Here is a 21,453-nt window from a genome sequence, read left to right as displayed (position 1 = left end):
AACAAATGAATCCATGGGCGTAAATGCATCTGAACAGCGAGCATGTATGAATACAGTCAAATGTATGGCCAATAATAAGAACGAATTATCAAGGAGATAAACCATTTGTGAAGAGCTGATCATTGTATATACTATATTTAGAGAAGAAATTGTTATATTTGAGATATCTGACAATGTACTGCAGAATACAATGGAGCTCTATATATAACAATCTATAATAAACTAAATAATCCCTTTTAGTTCACCCATTACCTACAGTTGCATTTCATACTGTATATGTTTTTCATATTTTGCAAACCCCAATAAATTCTTGAATATCTGAAATGAAACTGTTCCCCCACTAAATGTTACATCTCATAATGTCTTTTATTTATCCCCCTCCTCTCTGCTCCCTCTGCACTCTCCCTCCTCCCTCCCCTCTGCAATCTGGTAACAGTACAGAGTATGGCAGGTAGAGGGAGGGGGAGAATGAAAAGGAAGCAGAAGGACGTGGAAGAAAGGCCCGGTGGGGTTGTCTAAGAAACAGAGCCCTTGAGACTGGTCAAATCACCCGGAGCACTTGCACTTGATTTACATAAAGTTCATTTTTAACCAAACTACAAGAGTTTTCCTAATGAACTTACAGTATAGTTGCAAGCTACTAGTAGATTTCTTTAAACACAGATAAAGATGTACTTCCTTTATAATACATTCATATTCATGATATCACTAAGCTTGAAGGCCTAGGGGTGAAGCCTAGATTTGTAAAAGTCATTACACAGGGCCTCTACAGCTGAGGGCCATGACCTGTCATTCTTCCAGTTGCTGACAACAATTTAGCAAGAAACAGTGATGTTTTACCTCTAGCAGATATATTGCTGAATGTGAGATCAATGGTTGAGGATGGACAGGAGAAGAGTAGTAAAATGATTCCTGTGCATCTCTTGTATAAAGTGAAGCCTCAGTACTTACTTGACAAAGTCTTTGTTCCATAGAACCTTTCATTGGAGTTTTTTTTCTACAAAAGTTTAGGCTCTATGACTAAAAATACCAAACTGCGTTATTTCATCTCAGTTCAATTTTATCTTAATGGAAACTAAGCCACAATAGTTTTGATAATTTAATAATAACGCTTCCAGCTCCATACGCTATATTATAACCAGGTGATAGTTATGGATCCCAGGCTTCAGACCCCATTCAGTCTTCAAGTGATAGGTCATTATACAGTATGTAATTATGGTAAATTATGGCTAGGCTCCCAAATTACTATGGGACAATATTTATTATTATTTATTATTGGGGTGAGTATAAATAAGTATGGGTGGGTTTTTACTTATTGGGTGAAATATATGTATATAACATAATATATAATATTATTCATTGTAGTGGGCTCTATTTTATAGTAATCATGGGAGTAATATATGTATACATAATATTCATGATTAGGGAGCAATATATAATTTATTGGGGCACTTTACATATTAATAACTAGGAGGCAAAATAATTCATTTAATTGTGGGGCTTAAAATATAGTTTTTGTCTGGTTCATTCTATGAATACATTTGGGGGATTAGGTAGGGGATATGCATAAATAATTGATAATTTTGTGTCCACAGTATACATTTTTATCCAAGCGGTTCTATTCAATGTATTCAATAGTCTATAGTATAGCATAGTCTGTATTATAGTATTATAATTTATGGAGGAGTCACAGGCTGGTTAGTTGTGGTGTGGGGTCTATATGAGATATGAGGAAATGCAGTGTGGTCTCCGGTATATATTAGTGGAGTGTTGGAGTATATATTAGATTTGTAGGAGCAAATATATATATATATAAATGTGGAGGGTACAGCCTGGTCAGTGGTACATATGATCTGTACAGTACAGGGGGCACAGTGGGACAGTTGTGGTGTGTGAGGTATTTATGATATATTCAGTGTGTAAAGTGTTAACAGTTGTGGTGTCAGGAGTATAAATTATATACTATTCCCCTGCTATTCCCCACTGCTATTTCCCGACATAGTAAATAACTTCTCTTAACTATAACAAATTAAATATATAATGTTTTTTTGTCAACCATTTCTATCTATCTCTCCCTACCTGTCTGTCCCTCTCTCAGTCACTCTCCCTGCCTGTCTGTCTCTTTCTTAGTCACTCTCCCTGCCTGTCTGTTTCTCTCTTAGTCACTCTCCCTGCCTGTCTGTCCCTCTCTCAGTCACTCTCCCTGTCTGGCTCCCTGTCCCAGTCAATATCCCTACCTGTCTGTCTCTCTCTCTTAGTCACTATCCCTGCCTGTTTGTCTATCTCCATCAGTCACTCTCCCTGCCTGTCACTCTCTCAGTCACTCTCCCTGCCTATCTGTCTCTCTCTTGGTCACTACCCCTGCCTGTCTGTGTGTCTCTTACAGTAACTATCCCTGCCTGTCTCTCTCTCTATCTGTCTCCGTGCCTGCATCCATTTTACCTCATACATAAGCGTCTTATGCTCATTGCCTATGGTAACCAATCAAAGCTCAAAGCTCTTATTAATGACCTATGGCAAAACATCAACCAATCACTGCTCTGCAGCAGCAGCAGACAATGGCTCCTAACTGCCACAGCGGCAGCAGACAATGGCTCCTGTATATGGTGGTTAATAAGTGAATTTTGGAAAGTGAGGGGTGAAAATTTTGACTCAAAACCGAGTCTATGACGTTCCCAGTGGGGTAGAGGACCTAAAATAATCCTAAATGCTAGCTTATTGCTAGCACTTGCGATTATTTGCCTCAATCCATCCCCTTCATGCTGCTGCGGGCGACTTTTCACATGTGAAAACTCGCTGGCCCTGTCTGGCGTAGAATAAACGCTGCAGAGCAGCCGGCTCCGATACATCAAGAGGAGATGATGATATGATCAGTATGATAAATATCCCTCATAGACTCAGCTTTATATAATAGATTTGTGGACACAGCTGGGTCATTTGTGGTGTGAGCTGTGTTAATGAGATAAGGTAAGTACAATGTGGTCAGTTGTGTTGTGGGGCATATGAATGCTATTTTAAAGGACACCTGTCATCAGGTCTCTGTCACTAGTCCTGTCACCACTACCTGTTGGAGCAGCTCACAAGGATCCATCACAGCCTTTAGCTAGTCAATTCATACAGTCAGGGCCGGCTCCAGGAATCAGTGGGCCCTTGGGCGACAGAGCCTCAGTGGGCCCCTTAGCAGTAAACTCATGTGGCGGCATTAAAAACACACAAATTAATGAATAAATAGTCCGCTGGTCCAAGAATTAACCTCTTAGCGCTCTACACCGTACATGTACACATTGTAACGAATCCTATGTAAAAATGCCATATACTGCAATACAGTAGCATTGCAGTATGTGGTGGGAGTGATCAGGCCATCTAGGGTTAATTTATCTACAACTGATATATAACTGAGTAAACAGTAAAAATCCTAAAAACAGGCATCACCGCGTCTCAAAATGTCTGATCGAAATATAAAAACGGTTATTCCTGACAGTAAACCCCATAATGGAAGATAGTGCCTAAGTATGCAAAACGCCACTTTTACACCATTTTACATCACATAAAAATTTTTACAAAAAGTGATCAAAAAGTGGCACAGTCCTCAAAATGGTAGCGATGAAAACGTCAGCTCATCTCGTAAAAGATGACACCACACACAGCTCCTACACCATAGTATGAAAAAGTTTTCATTTTTGACAATGTATTAAAATACAATAAAACCTATAAAAACTGAACACACAATAAAGTGACACAAATGCATTTTTTCATACAGTTGCTCCATGAATTAATATACAGCCCCACAAACTTGTGTCAACTGTGACAGCCAGGCTCCGTTAATTAAGAATATACATCCCCCTGCCCCATGAATTAATTAAATGCACATAAAGTACCATATTAAGGGCGGTAGAAAAATAATAAACATTAACTCACCTCAGGCATGCAGGTCCAGGGCTCCATTCCGCTCTCCGCTTCACCTCTTCTGGGGCCACCGTCTTCAGCGCAGCTTCTACTGTGCGGCAGCAGGGACGCTTGCGGCGTGAGGTCATCACGTTGCCGGCCGGCGTCCTGCACAGTGAGCAGAGACGCTCTGCCTGTCAGTGCCCCTGCGATCACCTTGCAGCGCCGCTCCCCGTCACCTGCGCCAGCACGCCGGCTCTCAATTACATCGGCAACACAAGGATGCCGATGTAATTGAGTTTTGTGATCGGGCCAGCGTGTGTCGTGGGCCCCACTGGGAGCTCCGGGGCCCCGGCACTTGCCCGGGTACGCCGGGTGCTGACGCCGGCCATGCATACAGTAATCATTATAAAATAATATTTTCTTTATTATGTAAATGAGGCTGGTCACATGGTTAGATGCAGTGATGTCACCCCTGTTACCACTCCCCTCTCCTCCCCTGCTCATGTCTGTGTGTAATGTATAGTAAAGCATCACTTGTATTTGTGCTTTATCTGCTGACATGCTCTCCCTCCTAGTACATATGTGTGAGACACAGACATCAGCTACACAAGTACCTGACATGTTCTACTTGCACATGGCTACCTGGAGCTGTTGTATCTCTCTTATACACACACAGGCTGCAGGGGGTACCAGCACCAGGAAGCACATGGAGGAGCCATTACACCATTATACCTCACACTATTATACAGGCTGTCAGTCATGTGTATAGGAGTATCTCATACACACAGGCTGCAAGGGGCACCAGCACCAGGAAGCACATGGAGGAGACATTACACCATTATACCTCACACCACTATACAGGCTATCAGTCAAGCACTAGGGGTGTGGCTGTGCCTCCCACTCATGAATAAGCTGGACAGCTTGAATATGCTAATGACTCATTGGACATCTCACAGGTCATTTGCATACAGCTTTAGGACCTCATTGCTTAAGTTTACAGGCATGTTGAGGGACAGACATGTAAAGGGATAGAGACAATACTTTACCATTTATGAAAATATATTTAGTTTAGGGGGTTAATTTGCCTGACGGTTCTCTTTAAGGGGGCACAGCGTGGTAAGCTGTGGTGTTAAGGATAAATATGATATCTGTGGAGACATAGAGTTATCAGTTGCAGTAGGAGGAGTATATATAACTTAAGAGTTTAGTGTGGAACATAGTTGTTATTCAGTTGGTATCTTTAGGTTCCAGAATGGTGATGCAAGAAGCCAAAGACATGTTGGGGCGAATTCTGCAGCAATGGGGCAAACCACCATGCATTTATGTACTGAACGGAGCAGTTCATCACCTGTAGGTTAATAAATGCTTTCCTGTATGGGGCTCAAAATTCTTGATGGCAACCCTGTCTGTAACAAAGGTTGAAGTGAGACTTCAAAAGATGACTCTCACTCTGGAGGACACATCCTGTTTTGGCATCAATAGGGAAAATAATCGTTTTCAAAAGGAATCGGCTTCACTTCCAATGGCAGTGAAAAATTGAGACCTGATAACAGCATCAAAACAAGTTGTTATTACATTATTATTGGGGGATTCCATCAATAAGACATTTCCAAGTTTGCATCGTCTTTGATACATCTTTAATAAATATTTAATGTTTGCAATGCGCAGTACATATAGATTTTCATAGTAGGTATATCAGCAAAACTTTCACCTGCAAAAACATAAATACCTCTCCTTAATAATTAGATTAATTGCTAATGATATTATTAAGGTGAATGCCACGGAAGAGCAATGAGGCATTAATACATAGATGGCATTAGAATCATAAATTTAATTTCAATCTACTGCCATAATTGCCTGTCAATATCAATACCAGCCTATAATAAATCTATGCATAGTGCATTACTCTACGGCATTGTACGCTCCAACTATTTTCTTTATTACTGTCACTCTTCACGTACGTTAACAAATTATTTTGACGTTTATTCTCCTGACAACAAGTTTTTATGTATGGAAATGTTAAATAAATCGTCCTTGAAAAAAAAAAAGCTACATCTAGATTTATAAAGGGATCATTTACCCATTTGCCAAGAGAGAAAGAATAGAGGGAGTCACTTGGTCTCTGGGGCGGTGTTGTTCTCATCTTAAGAAAGTGATTTTTTACTGTAAGTGTTTAAGTGGAAAGAACATGTCCCCCCTCAGTATGATAGATGAATCTCCTGCATTCATTTTTCTAAGGAACTTAGATGACTTTTCAAACCTCTAGGGTATCAATAGGTACAGTGATGTGCTTTAATGAATGTTATTTAACAGAGCGCCTTGCCATGAGCAAATCCTTAAGAAATGCTGGGTTTGATGGATGGATGTTTCCTTCAGTCTCAAATCCGATGCAATCAAAGATTTCTTAATGTCTCAAAAATGTAAATGCTTGAGCAAATGACATGTGGTCAAGATATTGGATAACAGCTTGAAAATGTGTTTTTGCAGAGTTTATTTTAGATGGGAAAGTTTAACTGTCTATGGCAATATCTGGGAGCCGGGAAATCACTTACATGGAATGATTTTCTCCATTGGGTTAAAAAGAGACTTCAATATTAAGAGGCTTGGGTGAAACTCTGGCTACAATCTTAAAGGGATGTGTAAATTTGCATTACGAAAATTATAACTATTTGTCCTAACAATATATTAAGTTATATAATAGTAATTTAGGGTTAAGCACCACCCTCTTAGAAGAAGTCAACCGGGGTCGATATCTTAATAGTATGGGACTTCGGGAGAACTCTAGAAAAGTGGAGTGTTTGGTTAAACTATGTTTCTCATTAGAGACACTGGTGTCACAGGCACAAGTTACAGTAACCATGTCTCATAAGCGAAATCTGACAGAGAGTGAAAGTGCGTGGAGATATCTGCTGTTTTATCACATAAAAGTCCTATTTACACGTCAGCTGTGTCTCTGGATGCATGATCCTTAAACTGTGCATTTATGCGATTAGAGATTATTAGAACATTATACATGGCCAAGATTACCGCCAGTTTGTGTACAGTGCTTCATTTTTTTTAGATAAATGCACTGGAAGCAAGACCACAGCTAATATATTTTTTGTAAATCCTCCAGCCGATGAAATACTTTAAAATTGTTGTAAATCAATAGAGAAATATATAAATGAATGGTTTATATTGTCTAATAGTTATTATATAAAATGCCTCTTAGTAGTTCTGTTACTACAATAATAATAATCATTCATATCTATCTATATATATATATACTTAAACCCAGGATCCCAACTCTTGAAAACAGTAGAGCGATATGCTTAGGACCTTTGTGGTAACATACTGTATAAAACAGCATACAGCATGTGCATGAACCCTTATTCTACCTGTCACTGTGAAAATGCAACCTTATCTGCAGGCAGGTTGTTGCAGAGCAGAAGGAGCAGAGCAGAATGAAATCTAGTGTATATTCAGTGTATCTTCCAATTTACTCATTTATATCTCTTGTTTTTCTATTAGCAAGTATTTCTATCAGAGTATTTCGGTATACATAGTCAGTCATGGGAAAGGGTTATTAATCACTGATAGGACAGCCCCTATGACAAGTTGAACCTGCATAGTTTTTCCCACTCTGTAAAATTCTACCTGCAGAAGGGACACTACTTACAATCTGCTCAGTTCCTCCTGCTCTATGACATGCTGTCTACAGATACACAACCCTATGTACAATCAGCTGAGCTCTTCCTGCTCCATATTATGCTGGTTGCAGATATTATTTAGAATCTGCTTACTTCCTCTTACACTATATCATACTTTGTGCATATAGGTCTAATCTTCTTAGCGCTCCCTGTATGACAATGGGGAAGATTTACTTACCCGGCCCATTTGTGATCCAGCGGCGCGTTCTCTGCAGTGGATTTGGGTCTTCCGGCGATTCACTAAGGCAGTTCCTCCGACGTCCACCAGGTGTTGCTGCAGCACTGAAGAGCATCGGAACGCACTGGAGTTCAACAGGCCATCCTGGATGAAGGTAAGCGCGTGTCCCGCATCACTATTTAAAAAAAAAAATGCGGCGTTTTCTCCGAATCCATCGGGTTTTCGTTCGGCCACGCCCCCCGATTTCTGTCGCGTGCATGCCGGCACCAATGCGCCACAATCCGAACACGTGCGCCAAAAACCCGGGGCAATACAGGGAAAAACGGCACAAATCGGAAATATTCGGGTCGGGAAAGCGCAAATCGGGCCCTTAGTAAATGACCCCCAATGTGTCCCCTGCAGATTGGACATTAATTCTATGGTGACAGGTTCTCTAAATTCCTTCCATATAGAATTGTATAATACTGAATACTGTATAATACTGAACGTCTGCACAAATTTACAATTAGGTTTTCTGAACATCAATATTATGTAATTGATCACAAAAGACCATTTATGAAATATCCGGAAATTAAGATGATTAGGGTATGCAAAGGTATTTTTCTGCAACAAGTGTGATTTTATGTATGTAAACAATCATTTAATAATCCACAGTATCTGATAATGTGGAATTTAGCAATAAGACAAAGATCATCTTGCATAAGAACGAGTCATCTTTTATGAGACGAAGCTTACGTTATATTGTAATGTAAAGGAGATCTTACACTGCTAATGAGTTTGTGCATTAACCTCATTGCATAACTTGTCAGGAAGACAACACTCATCTGGGCAAATGACAAGTTCTCAATATCCCTGCTCTGTGCTATGAAATAAAAAATAATCCCATCCATAGCCTAATACATTATACCATGACTACTGCAAAATAATAGAAGCTTCTATGGCTGCATCTCGGAGCAGCTGTGGCCAACATAGATCAGCTAAGTACATGCATATTTTGTAAAGGTTGAGCTGACATCCTCCGCATGTCTTCAGACAAAATGACTTCCTTCTTACTGTGGGAAAGCACATGGGCTTGATTTTTCCTTATTCACCCTTAGAAGGGGGTTTAATGTTCCTGTCTGTCCCATGCCCAGAATTCTCCAAATATCCACATTCCTGGGATGCCAGCTCCTTCCTCATTGTCTCAACTCATATTTGTTTATCCTGAAAAGAGGCTTTGTCGCAGCCCACACTGACCTTACATTTTTCTTCTGACGTCAAGTTTCATTTTTTCATTCCATTTTCTTCAATGTACTTGTTCTTCAAGTTTGTAAAAGGTATACAGAAACATAAAGGAAACAACGCTTTCTGTTTTATTCCTTTTAATTTTTAATGGCAGATATGGAACATGAGATAGATAGATAGATAGATAGATAGATAGATAGATAGATAGATAGATAGATAGATAATTGATAGAACATCTCTCTGTCTCATGGGCAACTTAGAATTAATTGCAGTACATGGAAGTGTAACATCCTCACTGGGGCTTAGCCTTTTCTTGTGACTTGGAGGCAGCCGGAGCCCAGAATACCAGAGTAACTGGCTAGTGTGGCCTTGGGCGCGCTGTGGTCATAGTGCTTGGTATGGGGACCGGAGGGCTGACCTACAGCCTGGCAGGTCTCCAGCAGGTGGTGTGTGCAATAAATATGGAGGGAGAGACTGATGTAGTGGTTTCTCCCTGGGGCAACCCCTGAGGTTTCTGTAAGATGAATCCCTGGGTGATGGATTGGGAGACCGTGATGGTAAGCAGCCTTATCCAGGGATTATACGGAGGCAATGGCCAAACAGAAGCAGCAGATGATTCAACAAGCTGGAGGGTTGGTGGAGATAGCTGGTCTGCCGGAAGGTTGCTCTCAGCCTGGTAGTAGCATCAGGCTAGGCTTGTAAAGATGGTGTTGAGTCCGGGTGATGGACCTCTGCTCTGGGGCTTAAGTCTCCTGACTTGCCCAGGCCTGCTTCCTGGTATGAGGACACTGACTGTTGCAGCACAGACAGGTGCTGTTTCTCTCTGCTGCTTACTAGAGCTGACATGTGCTCCAAGATGAAGTCTCTCACACTGACTGATCAGCAGACCACGTGCTTCCACCCACTAAGGGTTTATATACTTTCTTGGTCAGGTGGTACCACTCTCCAATCAGCTTCGAGCCTGGTTTAAAATATCATAAGAAATATCACTGGACAATAGCATTCAAGAAGGGTCTTAGAGCTTCAAGAAGGGTCTCAGAGCTTCAAGAAGGGTCTAGATGCCTTTTTACACCTAAATAACATTGATTGTTATGCTATATAGGATTGTTTCCCCTAAATCCCTTCCTCATCCAATCCCTTCCCTTCCTTGGTTGAACTTGATGGACAAGTGTCTTTTTTCAACCGTATAAACTATGAAACTATGAATTTGGCATTGTTAACTCTTGCCTTACCAGGCAGTGGCTACAGCTGCAATTACAAAGTTCTCCAGTACTTGGAGACCTCCTAGAGAGATGATCAGTCTCCCTAACAGTTCCTGGCATGGAGAGGGCGCTATTCGCAACTACCACCTTAATTATATGTTGGCAGAGGTTTTGCAGAAGGTTTATTGATTTCAAAGTGTTCCATGTAATACTTATAATAATACGATTTTGCAATTCAATACATGTCTAATGGTTGTTGATCAAACTGCTGGGACTCTTTCTGCTGGGACATCTCAATACAATGTTCAATACAATGCTGACTGTTGAGATGCTGACTGCTAGGACTCACACTGCTTGGCGCTGATAGCTGTGATGCCAACTGCTGGGATGCCAACTGCTGGGTCTCTTAGCAGAACTGGGAAACATATGTCCCCTATCCTGCAGTTTGGGGAATAATGTCTAAAATAATGAAAGCATTTAAATTACTTACTATTTAACCTAATGATACTGTAAGAAAATTGAATGCTTTTATATCTTCTTTCTCTTTTCAATGTTAAATAACATCCAACTTTCCAACTTTCAAACTACCATATATACTCGTGTATAAGCCAAGTTTATCAGCACAAAAAATGTGCTGAAAAACCTTACATACTCACCCTCTGGCGCCCCGATGCTCGTCACGACTCCCAATCCTCCGTGCGGCTACTGGCTGCTCCTCTTTGGTCTTCTCTCTGCTGTATTAGCCGGCAGAGATGCTGGCTGGCTATATACAACAGGGGGCTGGCAGGATATATACTACAGGGGGCTGGCAGGCTATATACTACAGGGGCTGGCAGGCTGTATACTACATGGGGCTGGCTGGTTGTATACTACTGGGGACTGGCTGGCTGTATACTACTGGGATCTGGCTGGGTATATACTACTGGGACTGACTATATACTACTGGGGGCTGGCTAGCTATATACTACTGGGGGATGGCTATATACTACAGGGGACTGGCTGGCTATATACTGGGAGACTGGGACCAATGCGTTTCCCACCCTCGGCTTATACTCAAGTCAATAGGTTTTCCCAGTTTTTTGTTTTGTATAAAATTAGGGGCTTATACTCGGGTCGGCTTATACTTGAGTATATATGGTACTTGTAAAAAATATTTTTCCAAAAATTTTGGTGCTGTGCTCCTTTGTATTATTAGTTGTTTTGCTAGATTCATCAGCCCACTGCTTCTGGCTGTTTTGTCTCTCTGTTATCCAGTTTAACCCTCTCAGAGATACAGATAACATAATGGAGGTGGTGGATGCACACATCCAATTCTCTCAGTAGAGAAGATCACACAAACTATACATCTCAATGCCAACTTTTCTTTTGTCTGGGTGCTTTTTTAAAAAAACAGGGCATGTGCCCCCTATTTTGCACACCAGCGTTATTTTAGTCCCATTTCCCCTTCGTACGGTGCCTGGGCAATAGTAACCCTAGTGTTTCTAGCATCTGCCTGCTTGTTTACCCAAACTTGCCTGGTCCTCTGCCAGTTCTACAGTTAGTTACAAAAGAGCTCTCTTTGTACTGACCTAGGGTCCTTATAGGCGTATGGAGACTTAAAGCCATAGATGCTCCACTAGGGAATTTTGGACAGACCCAGTACTTACCACTGATTTTTCTCTATCCCTTTGCTGTCATGCACCATTATGTCTTGATCCATCAGATACATGCCACCAAACATTTACTACACCAAAGACCATTCCCTATACGGAAGTTAATGGATTAAAACCAGTTGCCATTAAGACAATGTTCCAAATCAAAACAGCTGCAAATAAAGTCAATGCAGCTCCAAATCAAACCAGCTAAGTGGCATTGTGGTTTATACACACATTACTACATACAGCCGTGAAGATTTATTACACTCGTCGGAAATTGTTGGATTGGTGGAAGTCTGATGATTATAAGTGAATTGTAGAATGTGCACAGAGATCCTGCTTAGACTAAGGATCAGCTAGAGAACCAAGAGATTTTTTTTTCTTACACCATTCCTAGGGCCATACTATATATACATTATTTATTAATCACAGACATCCCCTTTAAGGACAAAGCCCAAATTAACTGTTCAAATGTTAATAAAAATGAACCTTGACATTTCTAATACTCATCGGTGTATCCAAAGTCTGTGGAAATCCTTCTTAAAGGATCAAATTCCATCCTAACATCTTCATGGTGCTGCAATCATGCAATGTAGAAGAGAACTGAAAAACAGCACAACAAGCTAATAAATGACAGGAAGCCTTAACTAAATAACAGTGTAAAGGGAATAATAAATAACAGCCATTAATAAACCGAGCACCCAATAATCTGCTTTGGTAATCTATTAATGCTATTGAGGTACTGAACTAGTAGATGAAGTATTTTTCGTGCCACATGCCTTTTTCATGGTTATAGTTGTGGATATATAAAAAGAGTCAAATGACAACTCTGCAGTGACTTCTCAAATGTTCCATAACTTTGATACAGTATTTTAAATTATATTAAATAGTTCTCTGAACTAGGTAGAAGTGTCAGAATCCTCTGTTTGGATTCTTGGTTGAATTTGATGTGTCTTTTTTCAGCCGTATAAACTATGATACTACGATTCTGGCTACTCAGTTCGCAGTTTGCTGATGTCACTCAGTGATAGTCTGCTGAGAGGTTTTTGCTCAGCTGCCTAGGAGAGTTTATTGCCTGGGCTCAGCTGGGTGTCATTCTCTAGGCTCTGTGTGTTTCTCAGCTTGGGGTGGAGTAATGCAGAGTCAGTTGCTGGGGGCGGCATCCAGGGGCTGGGTAAATTGCTAATACTTAGCTCAGGCACAGGCTGGGTGTACACCCAGCCTGTGCCTGAATCATGTCTACCCGCAAGCCTTAGTCAGGACCCTGTGGACCTTGAACCTGTCTGGAACCATGTATACCTAACCAGTTATCCTGTCCGTGCTTGAGTCTGTTTCTAGAGTCTCACACCTATTCTGCGCCTCATAGGGAGTAGGGATTGTAAACCAGAGGTTCCTAACCATTAGGGTTTGTAAGGCTTTCTAGGTAGGTGACACGGGTTGTGGGTGAGTATAGTGCCAGCACCCCATTCCCGACCATGACAAGGATTTTGGAAATGGAAGAAATCCTACGAGGATTGTGCTGTTTGTAGATAACCTTTTATTTTATGCACAGCAGTAGGGTAATAAAACATAGGTGCTTTTAAGACCCATACTGGGTCTTTTCTTAATCTTAAGTGATATGTGATATGAAATATTAAAGGGGTTTCCCATGAAAGAAAATTCTCAAATTTCAACCCCCTAGTAATGTTTACACAATAAAGATTTTTAACCCCTTACTTTACAATTTTACTGAGTTTTATTGCAGTTTTAGCTCCTATTACTCAGTGATGGTCAGCATAAGATTCCACAGTGTGGGTGGGGACTCTCTTAGCAGACACATTTACTAATAGTAGAGCAAATATGCAGTTGCATGTGTATAATGTAGGTTACGCCAGAGTCAGGATTTCTGGCTCACGTTCTTCATGAATCTGGCTAGAGAGAGAGTGCAGATCAGTTTAGCATCAGACAAAAGACAAAAAGATGTCTGCCGACTAGAGATGAGCGAGCACTAAAATGCTCGGGTACTCGTTATTCGAGACGAACTTTTCCCGATGCTCGAGTGCTCGTCTCGAATAACGAGCCCCATTGAAGTCAATGGGAGACTCGAGCATTTTTCAAGGGGACCAAGGCTCTGCACAGGGAAGCTTGGCCAAACACCTGGGAACCTCAGAAAAGGATGGAAACACCACGGAAATGGACAGGAAACAGCAGGGGCAGCATGCATGGATGCCTCTGAGGCTGCTTAATCGCACCATTATGCCAAAATTATGGGCAACAGCATGGCCATGACAGAGTGACCGAATGAGGCTAGATAGCATCTAAAACATCCAATAATTGACCCTGACACTATAGGGGACGGCATGCAGAGGCAGCGGCAGCAGTGGCAGGCTACAGAGTCTCATGGCAACATACCCTAAATGGACTCAGGTTTCACCAAAGGAGGTGAAATGATTTCCTATGTGAACAAAAGGTTGACGGTATATTTAGTCGATAACACAGCATGGTGGCGACATAGTGACCAAGTTCCATAACGTATCTGGTTAAACACCCGAAAAATGAGCCTGACACAGCTCTTTTAATAAGGGGACGACATGTGGAGGCAGCCATGGAGACGACTTCCATGATTAAGAGCGACAAAATGGGGCATTCATATTGCGCTGCTATGATTGCAACTTCAGGTCTCCAGCATGGCGGCGACAGATGGGCCGAGTTCCACTATGTATCTGGTGAAACACCTGAAAATTCTGCCTGACACAGCTCGTTTGATAAGGGGATGATGTGCTGCATATCCTCTCGTGCTCCAGCGTCTGGGGAATAGAGAGGTGAAATGAGACATTGGTGGACGCTGTGGAGGATCGTGGAGGCAAAATGGACAGGAAACAGCAGGGGCAGCATGCATGGGATGCCTAATCTTGGGATGGAGCTGGCGGTCCACTGCCAGGCGAGCTTTCGCCTGTCCAAGCCCCTATCTCTGGGCTCCTCCCCACCCAAAATGGGCCTGGGGCCAGAAGCGTTTACTTTGAAAAAATTATCATTTTCAAATCAGGCCGGGTCGTTTGAATATTTCACCTAGGAATAATGGAATAGCATAGTGGTTCTATTTTTAATTGTTTTTACGGAAATGGTTCCATGATTAAGAGCGACAGTATGGGGCGACAGATGGGCCGAGTTCCACTATGTATCTGGTGAAACACCTGAAAATTCTGCCTGACACAGCTCGTTTGATAAGGGGACGATGTATGGAGGCAGTGAACTAGTAGTAGATTAAAGGTGCTGCAGTTAAAACTATGTTAGTTGGATCTTGAGATGGAGCTGGCGCTCCGCTGCCAGGCAAGCTTTCGCCAATCCAAGCCCCTGTCTCTAGGCTACTCCCCAAACAGCACTTCTAAGAACCTTTTGTATAAGATCAAGTGTAGTAGCGTTCTTATAAGTTTAGGATATGGCGGGTGAGGGGAATGTAAACAGATGCGCAAGAAGCGCTGAAATAATATCGGTAAATAATAAAAGTTTGCCAGTATATTTTGTGGATTAGACAGCAGGGTGGCAACAAAGTTAACAAGTTTGATGAGGAAGCCATGAAAACAACCCAAAATTCTGCCTGACACAGCTTGTTTGATAAGGGGACCATGTATGGAGGCAGTGAACTAGTAGTAGATTAAAGGTGCTGCAGTTAAAACTATGTTAGTTGGATCTTGAGATGGAGCTGGCGCTCCGCTGCCAGGCGAGCTTTCGCCAATCCAAGCCCCTGTCTCTAGGCTACTCCCCAAACAGCACTTCTAAGAACCTTTTGTATAAGATCAAGTGTAGTAGCGTTCTTATAAGTTTGGGATATGGCGGGTGAGGGGAATGTAAACAGATGCGCAAGAAGCGCTGAAATAATATTGGTAAATGATAAAAGTTTGCCAGTATATTTTGTGTATTACACAGCAGGGTGGCGACAAAGTTAACAAGTTTGATGTGGAATCCATGAAAACAACCCAAAATTCTGCCTGACACAGTTCGTTTGATAAAGAGACAATGTATGGAGGCAGCTATATGGACGACTTTTGGAGGCAGCTATGGCGATGACGTGTGGAGTTAGCAATGGAGACAACGTGTGGAGCCAGCTAAAAAGACGACATGTGGAGGCTGCTATGGAGACAATTTAATTTGGATAGTGCCTGTATGTGGCAGTCCAAAAAAGTTTTCAAACCAGAGGAGCAGGTAGGTGGTCCTCCAGAAAAATTAAATAGATTGAGTGCCTGTATGTGGCACTCCCAAAAATTGCTAAAAACAGAGGACCGGGTAGGTGGCCCTCCAGAAAAATTAAATACATAGAGTACTATAGCTAGAGCCAGTTGGCCCTGGCAAAAAATAGCCAGTTTCCTATGCCTTAGTGTACAAAGAGGAGGAGAAGGAGGACAATGAGGAGGAGGAGTGCATACATTATTCAGGTTGAGCTTCTTTCACCTGGTGGAGAATGAAAATCCGGAGAAATCCAGGCTTTATTCATCTTGATAAGCGTCAGCCTGTCAGCGCTGTCAGTCGACAGGCGTGTACGCTTATCGGTGATGATGCCACCAGCTGCACTGAAAACCCGCTCGGACAAGACGCTAGCGGCAGGGCAGGCAAGAACCTCCAAGGCGTACAGCGCCAGTTCGTGCCACATGTCCAGCTTTGAAACCCAGTAGTTGTAGGGAGCTGTGTGATCATTTAGGACGATGGTATGGTCAGCTACGTACTCCCTCACCATCTTTCTGTAAAGATCAGCCCTACTCTGCCGAGACTGGGGACAGGTGACAGTGTCTTGCTGGGGTGACATAAAACTGGCAAAGGCCTTGTAAAGCGTACCCCTGCCAGTGCTGGAAAAGCTGCCTGCTCGCCTACTCTCCCTCGCTACTTGTCCCGCAGAAGCACGCCCTCTGCCGCTAGTGCTGTCAGAAGGGAAATACTGTTTCAGCTTGTGCACCAGGGCCTGCTGGTATTCATGCATTCTCACACTCCTTTCCTCTCCAGGGATGAGAGTGGAAAGATTTTGCTTGTACCGTGGGTCCAGGAGAGTGAAAACCCAGTAATCGGTGCTGGAATAAATTCTTTGAACGCGAGGGTCACGGGATAGGCAGCCTAGCATGAAATCTGCCATATGTGCCAGAGTCCCAACGCGCAAGAATTCACTCCCCTCACTGGCCTGACTGCCCATTTCCTCCTCCTCCAACTCCTCCAACTCCTCTTCTACTGCCCATACACGCTGAACAGTAAAGGACTGAACAATGGTCCCCTCTTCTGTCTCGCCAACATTCTCCTCCTCTTCCTCCTCATCCTCCTCCACCTCCTCCGATATGCGCTGAGAAACAGACCTAAGGGTGCTTTGGCTATCAACAAGGGAATCTTCATCCCCGGTCTCTTGTGACGAGCGCAAAGCTTCCGACTTCATGCTGACCAGAGAGTTTTTCAACAGGCCAAGCAGCGGGATGGTGAGACTGATGATGGCGGCATCGCCACTGACCATCTGTGTTGACTCCTCAAAGTTACTCAGCACCTGACAGATATCAGACATCCACGTCCACTCCTCATTGTAGACTTGAGGAAGCTGACTGACCTGACTACCAGTTCTGGTGGAAGTTGACATCTGGCAGTCTACAATCGCTCTGCGCTGCTGGTAAACTCTGGATAACATGGTTAATGTTGAATTCCACCTCGTGGGCACGTCGCACAACAGTCGGTGAGCGGGCAGTTGGAGGCGGCGCTGCGCTGCCCTGAGAGTGGCAGCATCTGTGCTGGACTTCCTGAAATGCGCACAGATGCGGCGCACCTTCGTGAGCAAATCAGACAGATTGGGGTATATCTTGAGGAAACGCTGAACTATGAGATTTAACACATGGGCCAGGCATGGCACATGTGTCAGTCTGCCGAGTTGCAGAGCCGCCACCAGGTTACGGCCGTTGTCACACACAACCATGCCTGGCTTCAGGTTCAGCGGTGCCAGCCACAGATCAGTCTGCGCCGTGATGCCCTGTAATAGCTCTTGGGCGGTGTGCATTTTATCGCCTAGGCTCAGCAGTTTGAGCACCGCCTGCTGTCGCTTAGCGATGGCACTGCTGCTGTGCCTAGAGCTACCGACTGATGGCGCCATGCCCACGGATGGTAATTCGGAGGAGGAGGAGGTGGAGGAGGGGTGGGAGGAGGAGGAGGCATAGTAGGCCTTTGAGACCTGGACCGAGGTAGGCCCCGCAATCCTCGGCGTTGGCAGTATATGAGCAGCCCCAGGGTCAGACTCGGTCCTCAGCGATATATAGTGGCCCTGCCCGGCAGCACTCGTCCACGTGTCCGTGGTCAGGTGGACCTTGTCAGAAACGGCGTTGGTCAGGGCAGGGATGAAGTTCTCTGACACGTGCTTGTGCAGGGCTGGGACGGCACATCGGGAAAAGTAGTGGCGGCTGGGGACCGAATACCAAGGGGCGGCCGCCGCCATGAGGTTTCGAAAGGCCTCGGTCTCTACCAGCCTCTAGGGCAGCATCTCCAGGCTAAGCAACTTGGAGATGTGGACGTTGAGGGCTTGGGCGTGTGGGTGGGTTGCGCTATACTTCCTTTTTCGCTCAAGCGTCTGGGGTATGGAGAGCTGAACGCTGATGGATGCTGTGGAGGATCGGGGAGGCGAAGATGGGGTTTTCGCACGAGAGGTGTTTGGGCCGTGGTCCTGGGCAGGGGGCCTACTAGCAGATGACACAGGGGAAGGAGCAGTGGTGTGCCCGGCCGGAGGTGAACGGGCTTGGTGCCATTGAGTGGGGTGTTTAGCATTCATATGCCTGCGCATACTGGTGGTAGTTAAGCTAGTAGTGGTGGAGCCCCTGCTGATCCTGGTTTGGCAAAGGTTGCACACCACAGTCCGTCGGTCATCCGGTGTTTCTTTAAAGAACCTCCAGACTTCTGAAAATCTAGCCCTCGCCACGGGAGCTTGACTGCGGGCAACATTTGGCGCTGATGCACCAGCTCTAGCCCTGCCTCTCCGTCCCCACCACTGCCTCTTCCAACCTGTTCTGCTATAGGACTCGCCTCCGTCTCAGAAGCACTGTGTTCACCCGGCCTATCAACCCAGCTTGGGTCTGTCACCTCATCATCCTCCGATCCCTCAGTCTCTCCCCCCTCGGACTTCCTGCCCTGACAACAACTTCACCACTGTCTGACCACCGTGTCTCCTCATCGTCCGACACCTCTTTACACACTTCTTCCACTACGTCAATAATGTCATCATCACCCACAGACTGCGACTGGTGGAAAACCTGGGCATCGGAAAATTGCTCAGCAGCAACCGGACAAGTGGTTTGTGACTGTGGGAAGGGTCCAGAAACAGTACCTCAGAGTATGCCGGTTCAAATGCCAAATTTTGCTGGGAGGGGGCAGACTGGGGGGAAGGAGGCTGAGGTGGAGGAGCTGGAGGAGTGTTGATTTCGGTGACATGGGTGGACTGCGTGGAAGACTGACTGGTGGACAAATGGCTAGAAGCATTGTCCCCAATCCACGACATCACCTCTTCGCACTGTTCTGGCCTCAACAGTGCTCTACCACGAGTCCCAGTAACTTGAGACATGATGAACCTAGGGAGTGTAGCTCTGCGGCGTTCCCCTGCTCCCTCATCAGCAGGTGGTGTCTCACTCCGCCCAGGACCACGGCCTCTGACCCCTGCAGTAGTTGGACGCCCACGTCCACGCCCTCGTCCTCTACCCCTAGCCCTCGGGTTAAACATTTTCCAAATTAAAGTGTAAACTTTTAATTTTTTTTTTTTTTTGTGTTCATTTTTTTTTAATTTTTATTTATTTTTTTTAACAAAACGATGCTATCCTATTGCTATGGCTAGTTTCTAACCTACACTGACAGCACACAACTGGATTTTGTGCTGTGCCTGATGACTTTGAGCTATAAAATGAAATAACGGTAAAAAAAAAAAAAAATCAGCAGACTCTGCCTAATTCTAATCAAACCCCTAATAAATTGTCCCACTTCGGTGTTTGAGGTGGATATGCGTGTCACTAAGAGCTAAACACAATGGTCGCAGGTCTCCCAGCAAATTCCTCACAATATGGTACTAGCTGCACTACTAATGCCAGCAAGCCCAGCCACAAGCAAACAAAAAAAGGAAAATATAACGCTATTGTAGGCCTAAGTAAGCCGTTGGGGTTCTCCTATGGCTATTTTGTAGCCTACACTGAAAGCACACTGCTTTGCAAGATGAGTTTGAGCTATAAAATGAAATAAAGGTAAAAAAAAAAAAATCAGCAGACTCTGCCTAATTCTAATCAAACCTCTAATAAATTGTCCCACTTCGGTGTTTGAGGTGGATATGCGTGTCACTAAGAGCTAAACACAACGGTCGCAGGTCTCCCAGCAAATTCCTCACAATATGGTACTAGCTGCACTACTAATGCCAGCAAGCCCAGCCACAAGCAAACAAAAAAAAGGAAAATATAACGCTATTGTAGGCCTAAGTAAGCCGTTGGGGTTCTCCTATGGCTATTTTGTAGCCTACACTGAAAGCACACTGTTTTGCAAGATGAGTTTGAGCTATAAAATGAAATAAAGGTAAAAAAAAAAAAAATCAGCAGACTCTGCCTAATTCTAATCAAACCCCTAATAAATTGTCCCACTTTGGTGTTTGAGGTGGATATGTGTGTCACTAAGAGCTAAACACAACGGTAGCAAGTCCCCCTGCAAATTCCTCACAATATGGTACTAGCTGCACTACTATTGCCAGCAAGCCCAGCCACAAGATAATAAAAAAAAAATGTATAACGTTATTGTAGCCCTAAGAAGGGCTGTTGGGTTCTTGTAGAATCACTCCTGCCTAACACTAATCTAATAGAACACCCTAACGCTTTCCCTGACCAGCAGCAGCTCTCTCCCTAGCGGCATCCAGACACAGAATGATCCGAGCACTGCAGGCAGGGGCTAGTCTATTCCAGGGTCACCTGATCTGGCCAGCCAACCACTGCTATCGCCGTGTAAGGGTACCACGTCATGCTGGGTGGAGTGCAGAGTCTACTGGCTTGTGATTGGCTCTGTTTCTGGCCGCCAAAAAGCAAAACGGCGGGAGATGCCATTTTTTCGAGCGGGCGAAGTATTCGTCCGAGCAACGAGCAGTTTTGAGTACGCTAATGCTCGAACGAGCATCAAGCTCGGGCGAGTATGTTCGCTCATCTCTACTGCCGACCCTAAACTCAGAAAATACAGGGTTGGGTCCAGGGGCAAGAAAACTGTGTACACTAGGAGTGATAGATACAGGTTGGAATTATATCAATGAAATGCTGTATTTTTGATTTAGAGAATGTGTTATTTTGTTATCATGAGTGCATTTAAGAAACTTGTCTTTGTGGGAACACCCCTTCAAGAAAGGCCACAACATGGGTCCAAAATACATCTTTGTTTTTATGTTTTAAACTACTGCTATATATGAAAATAAAATGTTATCTTTGCACAGCACCATCCTCATGAGACTTCTTCCATTTCCAAACTTGTGCTGTATACTTGATCAAATGCGGACACAAGCAGTCTCCAGAAGGAAGCTTTCAACTTTCTAAAGCAGTCCGACATACTCCTGAGGGGGCGCTGCCTCTTCCCCGGACCGCTCCGCGCGCTCCATAGGGCGGCGATGACTGCCGTGCGTCATGCGGCAGTCACTAAACCCG

The sequence above is a fragment of the Engystomops pustulosus genome, chromosome 7 (assembly GCF_040894005.1).
Source record: "Engystomops pustulosus chromosome 7, aEngPut4.maternal, whole genome shotgun sequence".
NCBI lineage: Eukaryota > Metazoa > Chordata > Amphibia > Anura > Leptodactylidae > Engystomops > Engystomops pustulosus.
The sequence above is the reverse complement of the archived record's forward strand: the minus strand, read 5'-3'. Positions refer to the sequence as shown.